The sequence below is a fragment of the Malus domestica genome, chromosome 09 (genome assembly GCF_042453785.1).
Source record: "Malus domestica chromosome 09, GDT2T_hap1".
Classification (NCBI taxonomy): domain Eukaryota; kingdom Viridiplantae; phylum Streptophyta; class Magnoliopsida; order Rosales; family Rosaceae; genus Malus; species Malus domestica.
Window position 1 is genome coordinate 33,501,614 of NC_091669.1, and position 14,402 is coordinate 33,516,015.

The 14,402-nt window shown below is 39.4% G+C and overlaps 1 long non-coding RNA gene across 1 annotated transcript; it reads left to right on the top strand.

Moving 5' to 3' along the window:
• Positions 1–2,626: 2,626 nt before the first annotated feature.
• LOC139188049 (uncharacterized) lies at positions 2,627–10,304 on the top strand. The gene is made up of 2 exons (XR_011571188.1): positions 2,627–2,868; positions 9,895–10,304. It is a non-coding gene; the product is annotated as an uncharacterized lncRNA (long non-coding RNA).
• Positions 10,305–14,402: the final 4,098 nt, after the last annotated feature.

Genomic DNA, 14,402 nt, shown 5'->3' on the forward strand with positions numbered 1-14,402 from the left:
GTGAGAGAAGTAAAAAGGAGTGTGTGGATATCACACCCCAATGTATATTCTCATCCCTACCTAGCACGAGACCTTTTGGGAGCTCACTGGCTTCGGATTCTGTTGGAACTCCAAAGTTAAGCGAGAATGGGCCAGAGCATTCCCAAGATGGGCGACCCACTGAGAAGTTGCTCGTGAGTTCCCAGAAACAAAACTGTGAGGGCGTGGTCAGGGCCCAAAGTGGACAATATCGTGCTACGGCTGGTGGAGAGGGCCCGGGAAGTGATCTGCCCTGGGCCAGGATGTGACATTACAGATTAATAGTAATATGATGAGGTGTACCAAGTTAATGGACTTTGATAAAAATTTAAATACAATTAAGGTTTTAAACAAAGAGTGTCACTGACTAGGACTAGATCCAAGTCTCCCTTAATTCAAATTCCAATTCATTCATATTTTGTTTTGTTTAATTATTCAATGTCTCCTATCAAATATTTGAATTTCTTTACACCTCAGTTTTGCTATATCTCCAAAAATTGTTTACCAACAACAACAACAATAAAAAAGCATTTTCCCATTAAGTGGGGTCGGCTATACGAATCCTAGAACGTCATTCCGCTCGATTCCGTGTCACGTCTTCCGTTAGATCCAAGTACTTTTTAAGTCTTTTCTTAGAGTCTCTTCCGAAGTCTTCTTCTACCCCTTTGGCTCTGAACCTCTGTCCCGTAATCCAATCTTCTAACTGGAGCGTTTCGTTTCACATATCCAAACTACCGTAACTGATTTTCTCTCATCTTTCCTTCAATTTCAGCTACTCCTACTTTACCTCGGATATCCTCATTCCTAATTTTATCCTTTCTCGTGTGCCAACACATCTAACAAAACATTCTCATCTTGGCTACACCCATTTTATGTACATGTTGATGTTTCACTGCTCATCATTCCATGCCATAAAGCATTGTTGGCCTTATTACCGTCCATAAAATTGTTTACCAAAAAGAAAAAAGATGTCCGACATAGGCTCAAACGCATTACTCTTAAAAGGATATTGCCGATGGACTTAGATTCTTTAATTGGCCACAATAGTACACGCTTAACTCATTCAAGCACGGAAAAACTGGATCATCAGCTAGAGGGGAGTTCTCATTCCCTAGATGTATCAGCTCCGGCATTTCACGGAGCCACAAAGTCTTTACATGTGGAAGAGTCCCAACTGCATGTATTTCCCGGCTAGTATTTCCTTCCTGGGCAAATATTTCTTTCCAAGGTGCAGAATGCAGAAAGAGTGTTTCAAGCTTCCGTAATTTTTTAAGGAAAATAAATATCTGGGGTGTGCTGCCGGAGAAAAAGTTAAAGATGGTAGTCTGCTAAAGAAGTCCGCTGGCAATGGACTATACGGTTCATAGAAAATCTGTGTTGTGGTCCACGAAACAAAATGTAACATAAAACCAAATGTACTTATATTATAAGTAATCAAACGCATCAATATACTCAAATGATCATACAATTAAACATACCTTTAATAAAATCGTAAGAAAAATGTTTAATCAAATTCTTAAAAGGAATAGATATTTAATCAACGAAGTTGAAAAATAAGGCGCCTATGCCAAATAATATTTGGATACATATAGAACTGTCATCTCTCTAATAACAGTAAGCCCTACAATTGTAAATGCGCAACACGCCTATATTGAAAGATATATGCCAACAAACTTGTTAGGTTGGTACGAACATCTCCAAGAGACTAATCATATTTTTGTTATTTTTAACATAATTATTGGCGAATTATAAATGCTCTTTTCAACCTCAATCTACTATTTGCATGCCTTGAAACTTTTGAAAAAGAGGACAAATAATCATTTTAATGAAATTTTTTTTATAAAATTAGTTTTTTCAAAGAAAATGTATTGAAAGGAATTTCGCTTAAGAAAATTGTGTACAAGCATCTTACCTTGTCAACAAAATAGAAAGATAGTTTGACTGGTGTATAGAGGCTCAACTGATCAAGCTTTTCGTGGAATCTTGAAATTTCAGAAGCAAAAATCTCTATATTACCACATTCGATGAAATTTAGTTGCTTGTGTAATAGCCACTTGGAAACATGCAAGACAGGAGAAAAACTCCTATGTTAAGGTAGATTTTCAAATCTCACATATGCAACATTTGGTGTGACACCCTACATTTGTATTTTAATTATTGGACTCGACTATACAACGATTAATGTTTAAACTTTGTAATTCAATCTATGATCAAAGTGATTACTTTTAATCTTTATAGTTGAAAGATTTACCAAAGTGTCATTTTGATTATAGCCATGGTGAGTTTCTTGATACTCATTGTAGGACCAAAATATATAATAGATAAATAAAATATGAGGAACTTTAACAAAAAACTTCCGATACTGTTCACTTTAACTAAAAACTACATTTTTATATTAAAAAGTCAAACCTTATACTATTCACTTTACCAATTTTTTTATCTTTATCGTTAAAACTCAAAATTTTTAAATTTTTTTCATTAGTTTTCTTAAAATATATGAAGAAATAAGATAATAATAAATACAAGAATTAAAGGAGAGTTCTGGAAGAAGGGGGACCTTTCTTTAATTCTCTTCACTAATTCTCTCGGGCACTCTCTCTCAAAAATTAAAAAAACAACCATGGAGGCTCGGGAGTCGAAGATGCGGCATCGGTGATCAACTCCGCCAACACTCCGCCGCCACCGTTTGTGAACAAAATCTGCGATATGGTGGAAGACCCCTCCACCGACGCCTTTGTCTCCCTCCTGGAGCAACGGCAACAACATCTTCGGCGTCTGGAACGTCCCTGAGTTCTCGAGGGACATCCTGCCCAAGTATTTCAAGCACAGAAAATTCTCTAGCTTCGTCATGTTAGGAATGTCGATACTACAAGATAGAGAATGCACAAGGTAAAGTAGAAAATGGACACCAAGAATTTATGTGGTTCGGCAATTTATGCCTACGTCCACCAAACAAGGATCAATCTTCACTATATGAAAAAGATGAGTACAACAAGAGTAGTCTTACCAAGCCAAAGACAAGGCTTGATGGATACAAGAAAGTATGACACAAACTTTCAATCACACTAAACTTCACTCACACAATGTGTAGTGGAACATTCTCACTCTCACTCTTGGAGTGGAACTCTAGCTTTGGACTTGATCCTTTGCTACTCACTACTCTCTTGATTCTTAATTGGTTGGTTCACTACAACATCACATCCATATTTATAGGTGAGGGTTTGGCATACACTAGTTTCTAGTGTATTCTTCAAACCTCTAGCATAGAAAGATCTAGACTAGCCACAAATTGTAGCTTCTAGATCTTTCCATTTGCAACCAAGGAAGCTAGTACTCTCTAGCTTCTTCGATCAACTTAATAACATGCTAGAATTGTCTAGCATGCTCCATCCACCTCTCTTGCTTACTAGAATAATCTAGAACATTGATCATGGGCTGGACCATATACCAACAATCTCCCCCTCCAGTCCATGAGGGAGGAATTCCGATCATGACTCCAAGTTACCTGGAGTCCATCCCAGCAGCCTTAATGCAAAATTCCAACTTTGATTTTGTGACTACCTTTGTCAACATGTCTGAAGAATTATTATCGGTATGAATCTTCTTCAGTTGTAGCAACTTGTTCTCGATAGCATCTCTAATCCAGTGATAACGAATATCAATGTACTTGGTGCGTGAATGGTATGCAGTGTTCTTGCTCAAATCCAGAGCACTCTGACTATCACAATAAACGCCATAATCACTTTGCTTCAAACCCAACTCTTGGAGAAACCGCTTTAGCCACAATAACTCCTTGCATGCTTCTGTAGCGGCTATGTATTCAGCCTCGGTTGTGGACAAAGCAACACACTTTTGCAACTTGGATTGCCAAGACACGGCTCCTCCTGTAAAAGTAAACAAGTACCCAGACGTAGATTTTCTACCATCCAGGTCACCTCCCATGTCAGCATCTGTAAATCCTTCCAAGATTGGTTTGGAACCGCCAAAGCACAAGCACATCTTAGAAGTCCCCTTCAAATATCTGAGAATCCACTTAACAGCTTCCCAATGGTCTTTCCCTAGATTAGAGAGAAATCTGCTCACCACACCTACTGCATGAGCAATATCTGGCCGTGTGCACACCATTGCATAATGATACTTCCTACTGCTGAAGAGTAGGGAACAACTGCCATTTTCTCTTTTTCTTCATATGTTTTTGGACACGACTCTTTGCTCAACTTGATATGATTGGCTAAAGGTGAGCTTACCGATTTGGCTGCTTTCATGTTAAACCTTTCAAGCACCCGTTCAACATATTTTTCTAGTAACAGCCACAACTTCTTGGATTTTCTATCACGAATTATCTCCATGCCCAAAATCTGCTTGGCTGGCCCTAAGTCCTTCATGTCAAAGGACTTAGATAACTCTTCTTTGAGCTTTTTAATCATAAAAGCATCTTGACCGACAATCAACATGTCATCAACATAAAGCAATAAAATGATGAATTTACCTCCAGAAAATTGTTTGATATAGACACAAGAGTCAGCATGAGTTCTCTTGTACCCATTACTCACCATGAATGAGTTGAAGTTCTTATTCCACTGTCTCGGAGCCTACTTAAGACCATATAAGCTTTTCTTGAGCTTGCACACCAAAGTTTCTTTATCCTTGACTTCAAAGCCTTTGGGTTGCTCCATATATATCTCCTCTTCTAAGTTGCCGTGGAGAAATGCAGTTTTAACGTCTAACTGCTCAAGCTCAAGATCCATGCTTGCTGCCATACCAAGGATAACTCGAATGGAAGTCATTTTCACCACCGGTGAGAAAATCTCATCAAAGTCAACTCCTTTCTTTTGACCAAAACTTTTGACAACCAAACGAGCCTTGTACCTTGTCATGTTGTGGTCCTTTTTCAATTTGAACACTGATGTGAGAATTACTTGACACACAAATTAAACCCTCTTTTTGACAATTGTAGTATAGATGTAAGTAGGGTATCGTTCTAAACCGGGGATTAGGAGGGCTTGCTAAAACCTCTAAACTGACTCAAAAACAAAAAGAAACAAAGTTAAAAATGTAAACCAAAGACTTTTAAAACAAGAAAGTAAAAGGGGGATTTGGGTTTGGTGAAGTTGAAAGTAAAACAAATAAACTAAAACTTAAATAGATTTTTAAGTAGGCAGATTATAAAACGAATTTGAGAAATAAGATGATGGATGGATTAGTTAGAGGTCCGTTCTTCACACATGACACACTTGTACATGAATCGATTTCCAATTGCTTTTCAATAAACTATGATGCTCAACACCCCAGATTGACCGTGATGCACAAATTAACCCTCAGATTTTCCTTTACTTATTGAATTGGATGAATGCATGCGACAATCCAAATTATTCTCTAAAAGTCCCCTATATGAATGCATAATAGAGATACAATCAGAGATCATTACGTTCAATGAAAATCATAAGTGTTGACGAGGCAATTGTAACTATGAATGCATGATACGTTTGTCAAGAATTCAATTAACGCGATTGTGACAAGCAACCTTCACTACTCATGAATATAAACTTGTAACAATTAGGTGAAACTCATTTATATTCTAGCATCTAATTCATGTATGAAAACTAAGTATGCATCCTTATTAAACATACAAGAATCAGTTATGAAGAAAATAGATAATTGAATTGCAATCACAACTTATCAAATCACAATTGGAAGAAATCAATTCATATCACAAGCATGTTCATGGCTTCAAACTTCCCCCTAACTAAATAGGGTTTTAGTTCCTCATGTTCACAAAACAAAGATAAATAGAATTATACATTGAAAACAAAAGAAAGAAAACACCTAAACGTTCCAACGATCCATGTTGGATAGCAAGCACGCACTACTCCTCCTCTCCTTCAATGGTGGCGGCACAAGGTGGTTATAGTGGTTGAATGGTTGGTTATATGGAGGAATGGATGGGGAAGGTTTAGATATGTAGGGAGAGGCAAGGGAAGGCTTGGAGAATGGTTAATTTCTGGATGATTTGAATGAGGTTGCTACCATGGTATTTATAGGAAAAGGATGGACTTGTTTAACACAAAATTCTGGTGGAATTGAGTAGGTGAGCACGGCAAGAGTGGGAATTGTTGGTGGGTTAGGTATTGAGTCATCCATTCACATGTCATGGTGAGTTAAGCATTGCATCATCCACTCACATGTCATGGTGATTTAAGCATTGCATCATCCACTCACATGTCATGGTGATTTAAGCATTGCATCATCACTCAAATTTCTGGTGAAAGTGAATCAATGCCCACGGCATTGAAGAATTTCTTGGTTTTGAGTGAAGTTTTGGTCAATCCTTCTAGAAATTTATCCCTTCTTGCAACTTGTATTTGTTTCACCAGATTTTTAGCATGTTCATAGCCTCTTTTGTCTTCAAATTCGTCCCTCCTCATGCCTCCATGCTTGCACAATCCAATCTTGGCCCAAAAATGCTCTAGAATGTTCCAAATTGCTCCTTTTTGCATACTTTGACAATAAAACCTGAAATTGCATGAAAATGACTTAAAACACTAAACTAACTAAGGAAAAATAACATAAATGCATGAGAACAAGCCAATTAAGTCGCATAAAAATGCTCCTATCAAACACCCACTTGTTTTTCAATGCTTTTCTGCCCTTTGGAAGCTCCACTAGCTCATAGGTATTATTCTTTAATAAGGAATCCATCTCTGACTCCATTGCCTTCATCCATTTATCACTGTCATTATGAGCTTTGGCCTCCTCATAAGTTTCGGGCTCTCTATAATTAGTCAACATGATATACTCTGATGAAGAATACTTGGTAGACGGTCTTCGACTTCTGCTTGATCTTCTGACCTGATCTTCATTCTCTTACGGGGCTGGAGGCTCCCCCTGATTGGATTCTCCTTGAATCTGCTCTTCTTGACTAGGCTCCCCCTGATCAGCAATCTCATGGTGTGGCACATCTTGATCAGGCTCCTCCTGATCAGCATAATCTAATTCTGCAGGCACTTCATTGGCAGCTGCCTCAGGGATGTCATCGTGACTTTCTTCATCTGAAGCTAATGGATCAACTCCTCTGATTGCGCCATCTGGTTGTGCCTCTTTATTCGAATCCCCAATTGTTTGATCTTCATAAAAGACCACGTTTCTACTTCGGATAAACTTCTTCTGGTATGGGTCCCATAATCTGTAACCAAAATCTTCACTGCCATAACCAAGAAAGATGCACGGTGTAGCTTTGTAGTCTAACTTCGATCTCTGCTCTTTAGGCACATACACAAAAGCTTTGCAACCAAACGCCTTCAAATGAGAGTAAGACACATCATTACCAGTCCATACTTTCTCTGGAACATCAAGACCTAATGGTACTGATGGAGATCGGTTGATCAAATAGCAGGCTGTCCTTACAACTTCACCCCAGAACTGCTTAGATAACTTTGTAGTCCTCAGCATACACCTGACTTTCTCCATGATGGTTCGGTTCATTCTTTCAGCAACACCGTGATGTTGTGGAGTTCCAGGAACTGTCTTCTCATGACGTATGCCATGTTTTACACAATACTCTCTAAACTGGTGAGATGTGTACTCGCCGCTGTTGTCGCTACGAAGGCACTTGAGAGGTTTCCCAGTTTCCCTCTCCACCATGGCATGGAACTCCTGGAATGTCTGAAACACATGGTCTTTAGATTTCAACAAATACACACACACCCTTCGTGAAGCATCATCAATATAAGTAACAAAATATTTATTTCTTCCAAGTGACTCGACTTCCATGGGACCACACACATCTGAATAAACAAGATCTAACAAATTTCCTTTCTTTGTAGATGGAACAGAAAAACTAACTCTTCTTTGTTTTCTGAATAAACAATGCTCACAAGAGTTTAACGACGTACCTTTGGCAAAGGGAATGTGAGACTTCTTTGCCAAAACTTGTAGGCCTTTCTCGCTCATGTGGCCTAGCCTCTTATGCCATAAGTCTAGAGATGAGTCCTCCACAACATTCAACTCACCTTTCAAAACCTTGGCATTTGACCGGTACAACGTACAACAAAGTCGCGCTCTTGCTACCACCATTAAGCCTTTAGTAAGCTTCAATTTTCCTTCGCCAATATGGTGATAATATCCTTGTCGATCAAGGGTACCGATGGATATCAGATTGAGACGTATATCAGGAATATGTCTCACATCTTTCAACATCAATTGGTAGCCGACATTAGTTCTTAAGCAGATATCACCAATTCCAAGAATTTTGGAATAGCTTTCATTCCCCATCTTCACTATGCCAAAGTCACCTTCTTTGTATATACAGAAGAACTCCCGTTTGGACGTAGCATGGAAGGAAGCTCCATTGTCAAAGATCGATTCAATGTCTCTGTCAGAGTTGCCCATATGCAGACATTCACCAACAGACAATATTTCTGGTACATCACCACATATGACAGCGGTGGTATTGCCAGTATCATCTTTCTTCTGATTGTTTCCTTCCCTTGCTCTCTATTCCAAACTCGACAATTTTTCTTCATATGGCCTTCTTTGCCACAATGGTGGCATGCACCCCTGAACCTTGACTTGGATCGGCTAGGACTCCTGCCATGACCTCTAGGCCGTCTACTCTTGTTTCTTCCATGGTTCTCTGTGACAAATACTTGGTTGCTATCTGTGCCAGAAGTCTTCCTCCTTGTTTCTTCATTGAGCATGCTATTTTTAACATTATCAAGAGTAAGAACACCATTAGAAGCAGAGTTACTTATACTCACCACAAAGGTCTCCCAACTGTCTGGCAAGGATCCAAGTAACAAGAGCGCTTGTAGCTCGTCCTCGATTGTCATTTTCATAGTAGCCAACTGGTTGATGATATTCTGGAAATTGTTCAAGTGTTCTGCTACACTTAAACCATCATTGTACTTCATATTGATGAGCTCTTTGATCAAGAAGGCTTTCTTAGCTGGGGTCTTCTTCTCGAACAAGGACTCAAGCTTCGTCCAAAACTCGCGAGCATTGGTTTCATTAGACACATGGTGAAAAACACTATCATCCACCCATTGTCTAATTGTGCCAATAGCCTTGCGATTCATCTTCTTCCACTCAGCATCGGACATGCTCTCGGGCTTAGCGGCATCTCCTTCAATTGGCTCATGCAAATCCTTGCAATAGAGAATGTCCTCCATCATTGGCTTCTATGTTACCCAATTGGAGTTAGTGAGTTTGATCATAGTGCGACTTCCTTCCATCTCATAGTACAAGCCAACCAGTCTCTGATACCACTTGTTAGGAATGTCGGTACTACAAGATAGAGAATGCACAAGGTAAAGTAGAAAATGGACGCCAAGAATTTATGTGGTTCGGCAATTTATGCCTACGTCCACCAAACAAAGATCAATCTTCACTATATGAAAAAGATGAGTACAACAAGAGTAGTCTTACCAAGCCAAAGACAAGGCTTGATGGATACAAGAAAGTATGACACAAACTTTCAATCACACTAAACTTCACTCACACAATGTGTAGTGGAACACTCTCACTCTCACTCTTGGAGTGGAACTCTAGCTTTGGACTTGATCCTTTGCTACTCACTACTCTCTTGATTCTTAATTGGTTGGTTCACTACAACATCACATCCATATTTATAGGTGAGGGTTTGGCATACACTAGTTTCTAGTGTATTCTTCAAACCTCTTGCATAGAAAGATCTAGACTAGCCACAAAATTGTAGCTTCTAGATCTTTCCATTTGCAACCAAGGAAGCTAGTACTCTCTAGCTTCTTCGATCAACTTAATAACATGCTAGAATTGTCTAGCATGCTCCATCCACCTCTCTTGCTTACTAGAATAATCTAGAACATTGATCATGGGCTGGACCATATACCAACACGTCAGGCAGTTGAATACTTATGTGGGTATTTCTTACCTTTCCTAAATTTCGATTCGTTCGTGCTTTTTCTGCATTTGATTGTTGTTTTGGCGGTGATTCCGGTCGGAACTGTGAAATTTGGAGTGGTTATGCGGGATCAATTTTCAGTTAGGTTTTGCAATTGTTATTTTGGCGAGAGGGTTATCGAATATGAGGTTGTAAATAAGTAAATTGTGAAGATAAATTATGTTTGTTGAATTGGGTACTTCGTCATGTAAAAATGATTTCAATTTGTGTTGTTTGTTCCGAACCAGGTGAAAAGGTGGAAGGAAAAAGGACATTAAGAGGTCAGAACTACATTGAGATATAAAATTTGAGCCGACTACTTTTGTGCAAATTGCCTTGTTTTACGTGCTTCTTGGATAAATTTGTTCCATTGCATTGCATTACTCTGAAAAGAAAAACCGAATTCCTCTATTTGATGTCGATTCATACACACTATGTAGCATTTGGAGAGAAACGCTCAACTGTGGCACAATCGGTTCAAATTCTTTTAGAAGCGAATGCTTTGGAATATTCCATTCTTGTAGCAGCCACCGCTCCGAATCCAGCCGCTCTGCAATTTCTGGGCCCATATTCTGGGCGTGCATAAGCCCCTTTAGAGATAGGAGCGAACAGGAAGCAGCCGCTTGTATAGGGTTGCGAACGTATTGCAGTAATAATAAGAAGGGGGCAAGCCAAAACCTACTCCTAACAAGTTGCTGGCTTTTCAGCTGTGCAAGTTGTGCTTATTATGCTGTGGGGGAAGATGTTTTACATTGATGAAGATATTTTCTGAAACTGATTGGTAGAAGTTTTCTCAAAAAATTTCAGTTGAAATGCCAATTGTAGTGATTGTCATTGCCATATCAGCATGGTGTTCAGATTATTCAATGCGCCCATCATACTTAAGCTCCTCATCCAATTGATTGCAACTCAACTCTAGACTCAAGTATGCTGTCTCTGTCAATCCTTTTCTTTCAAGACTGGGATGAACATCAAATGCATTTATAATGTTCCTGGTAAGTTGGTTCCCATCAAACCGGTTTCTGGACAATGCCCAACAATTCCTCAAGCACTCGGGCAAATACCCTATTAGATTGTTATTCTTCACTTTGAAACTTGCAAAGCGAATCCACTACACAACTCCGGTAACAGTTACAAAAAACACCAAGCTCAAAACCGATTGAAGAAGAGTTTAAGGAATTCTCACCAAGGTCAAGGTAGTAGTGAAGCTTCCCGAGTTCGCCTATTTCGATGAAATTTTCCCTTCAAGGGAATTTTGAGATGGGTCAACATGTTGCATGCAGTCCAGACATTAAACCAATACTTAAGGGATTTGGCCACTAATGTATATTGGTCCTTGGTAGACTTTGAAAAGTCTCATCTTTTTTTCTTTGTTATTTTCACCTTAATCTGTATTTGTCTTGTTGTGCGTTTGGTTCAAGTCTATCTCCTTATTGTCTCGTTTGTTGTCATCTGTGAGGATGGTTTGTTATTGTTTGCGAGATGTTTTGCAGGATTCATAGATAATAGATTTGGTATGGGCTGCCGTGCGTGTAACTGTGTAAAGACTACTCTCTTCCTTTCCTTTAAAATGGTACATCGATTATTTATGTTGATTGTTGTTGTAGAGCCGAAGAAATTCTCTGTTTTTGCCATGGCTGCTGAGGGTATTTTTCCCCACACATATTTTATGTCTTTCTTGTGTTCATATGCGGCTTTCATGCTGAATTATTGCTCTTTGAATTGTTTTGAGGACAACCAATTGCTCAAATTGTTCAAATTTTGGAATTCAGTGACCTTTAATGTGTATTTTTGGTTTGGTTCTTAATTGAAATGAATCGAATTGAATATTTGTAACCAAAATAATTGATTTTTAAAATTGTTCAAATTTGGTAATTTAGTGTGCTTTTATATGCAGTTCTGGTTTGGTTCCTATTTGAAATGAATTGAATCGAATTAAATATTCATCGAGCCTTTATGCGCATTTCTGGTTTAGTCCATTATTCTCACACATACAATATTTATAATTCTTCACCACTTCAAATGCATCAATGTTTACAGAAATCACACAAGCATTATTTCCCAAACACCAAAACCGAAAATGTAGCGAATAAAGCTCCAAACACAAATCACACTATTACGACGAAACACACAAGTCAATAAAAGCATAACATGTCGTGGAATATGATTCAGTGCCTTCTTAAATTGCACAGAGAATAGTTAGAGCAAGTAACAAGGAAAATCAGAGTGCCTTCCAGTCTGCTATCCAGGCTAATATTTCTTCCTTGAAAAGGAAAAACAAAAGGAAGAGGTGTTTGGGTTAAAACTGAACTTTAGGCCCAACAGAAGGTCCGGATGAAACTTAGGGAGCAGGAAAATGGCCACTTGCTTACCTACCCAAGGACCAAGTGGTGTAGACTGATCAGACTGCACAGCCCATAAAGTACTTTATGGTGGCAGTACATGTAATAAAGCTAATGAGTCATCACCCTCAGACTGCATTCGGGCAAAGCTGTCGCTACAGGAGCCAAACCGAGTTGTCTATAAAAGGGGAAAAAGAAGACAGGATTAAAGACACTCAAACAAACAAACAAAAGCACAAACTCTGCTCAAAAAGCCAGATTTGCCTTTCAAAACGAAGCTGTAGTCAGCCCAAGCCTTCATCCCCCTCGGGATAATCTTTTCTCCTAAAACTTTGTAATAGCTCTGCTACCTGGTTCTAACTTGTTGTAGTATCGATCCACCCTTTTGTATTCTCCTTTCCCCTCTCCACCTCTAAGCTTTTAGACCTTTGACAGAACCACAAAGACAGGGACCTGCAAGATGATCAGCCTTAATTGATAAGGTTTAATCTTGCCCGACCTGCTTTGCTCTGTCTTTGTCTTCTCTTTCTTTAAAGTCTAGCAATATGTTGTATATTTTTAGTTATATGCAAGTTGTTTCTAGCAAAATCACGATGACAAAGCTTTCTCAATACTTGGATCCGATTTAAATATATCTTCAATGCTTAAATCAGATCCAAGTCCTAAGCCCGCAGGCATATGAATCTGATTAGTTTAAAAGTCCTTGGCCTCAAGGCATAAAAAAGAACTTTATGTGGACTTAACCCATCCACGACAATCCTTGATAAACGAGAAGTATGAAGTTACTTGGGGCGCAAGTAATCGACCTACCTTCTAGTTTTCTTTCTATTATATCATGATTATCATAGAACGCTTAAGCATGGGATGGACTCTAATGGAAAGCCTCAAGGCCTACACCTAAGGCCTCACAAAGGCATCCATTTGGATTCATCCCATTCAGCGATCTCAAGAGTCTAAGTAAAGAATGAACTCTGATGGGAAGCCTCAAGGCCTACACCTAAGGCCCCACAAAGGCACCCATTTGGGTTCGTTCTATTCCTTGGATTCGGGTAATCAGAAATATAATAGTTAGAAAACTCCTACAATCACAAGAATAAATATGATGCGTTCGAGCACTGGTTTAGTCATTGATGGGAAGCCTCAAGGCCTACAGTTAAGGCCCCACAAAGGCACCTATTATAACTAACACGGTTTCTTGGATACATACATATATACAATGAAAGAACGACAACCATTTTACATCTGCCATGCTAAAGATGGCAGTGGCACGCCTGAGCACCTAAATGTTAACCTTGATTGTGAGCCTCAAGGCCTATACCTAAGGCCCCACAAAGGCACCTCTCAAAGTTAACGTTGTCCTTCTCTTTCAGCCTTGCCCGAAGAGACTTGCCCGACAAGACTTGCCCGACAACGCCCAGAAACAAAGCAGAAGCCCGACAGCAGCCCTCAACCGGCGCCAACCTCCAGGGGAGCTGTGTGCTCGTCGGCCAGGAAACATCCCCAACGGAAATTCCTGCCACGAACATAGTTTTGGCACGCCCGGTGGGATTCAAACTTCTAGATCTTGCATGTCCAAAAGAAGAACCATAAACTCAATAAAAAGAATCCAAAGGAAGGTCTTCTCCAAATGGCAGAACAATCAGAAAATCCTTCTTCCCCATCTGGACAGGTGGTTCCAGATAACCCGACTGCATCTGAAAGGTCACAAGGAAAGGGAAGCAATGAAGAGCTACAGGCTACAATGATCCAAGTGTTAAAAAGCATGGAAAGGATCTCCCTAGAAACAAAGGGAGAAGTAAGCAGACTCTGTATGCTCACAGGGAATCTACAGAGAAGGCTTGATTTGGAGTTCTCTACTTCAAAGGGTGCTCAAGGAAGTGGAATGAGCCAGGTTGCCACGAGAGATGAGCCAATCATTCCCTTATTCCCACTACTAGAAGAAACAGGAGATAGGGGAAAGAAAAAGGTAATTCCTGAAGAAAGTAAACCAGTGATGGAGCTGATCCCGGAGAAAGAGTTTCCTAGTTTCCCATTATTATCATTTAATAATAAGGGACAGAGCGAACGAGAAAGGATGAGGTACGGAATGCCAGGTATGATGGGAGAAACTAGTGGAAATGAGACTA